Below are 330 nucleotides of genomic sequence, written 5' to 3' on the forward strand. Positions count from 1 at the left end.
TGCTTCTATAATTCGATCTCTAAGAGTAGGTCGAATTATTAAAGCTACTAGACGAGCAGTGACTTGTCCTGGTGTGGTAACCAGTTCGATCTGCAACTTTTCCAAGTCCTTGACTAAATCCACTTATGAGGTGGGTACTGACGTCAATTGTCCCATTGATTTTCTACTTAGAGTGTCGGCCACAACATTAGCCTTACCCGGATGGTAGTGAATAGTGCAGTCGTAATTGTTCACCAATTCCAACCATCATCTTTGTCGCATATTCAATTCCTTCTGTGTGAAGAAATACTTGAGACTTTTGTGATCTGTGTAGATATCACACTTCCGTCC

The sequence above is a fragment of the Olea europaea genome, unplaced genomic scaffold (genome assembly GCF_002742605.1).
Source record: "Olea europaea var. sylvestris unplaced genomic scaffold, O_europaea_v1 scaffold3170, whole genome shotgun sequence".
Classification (NCBI taxonomy): Eukaryota; Viridiplantae; Streptophyta; class Magnoliopsida; order Lamiales; family Oleaceae; genus Olea; species Olea europaea.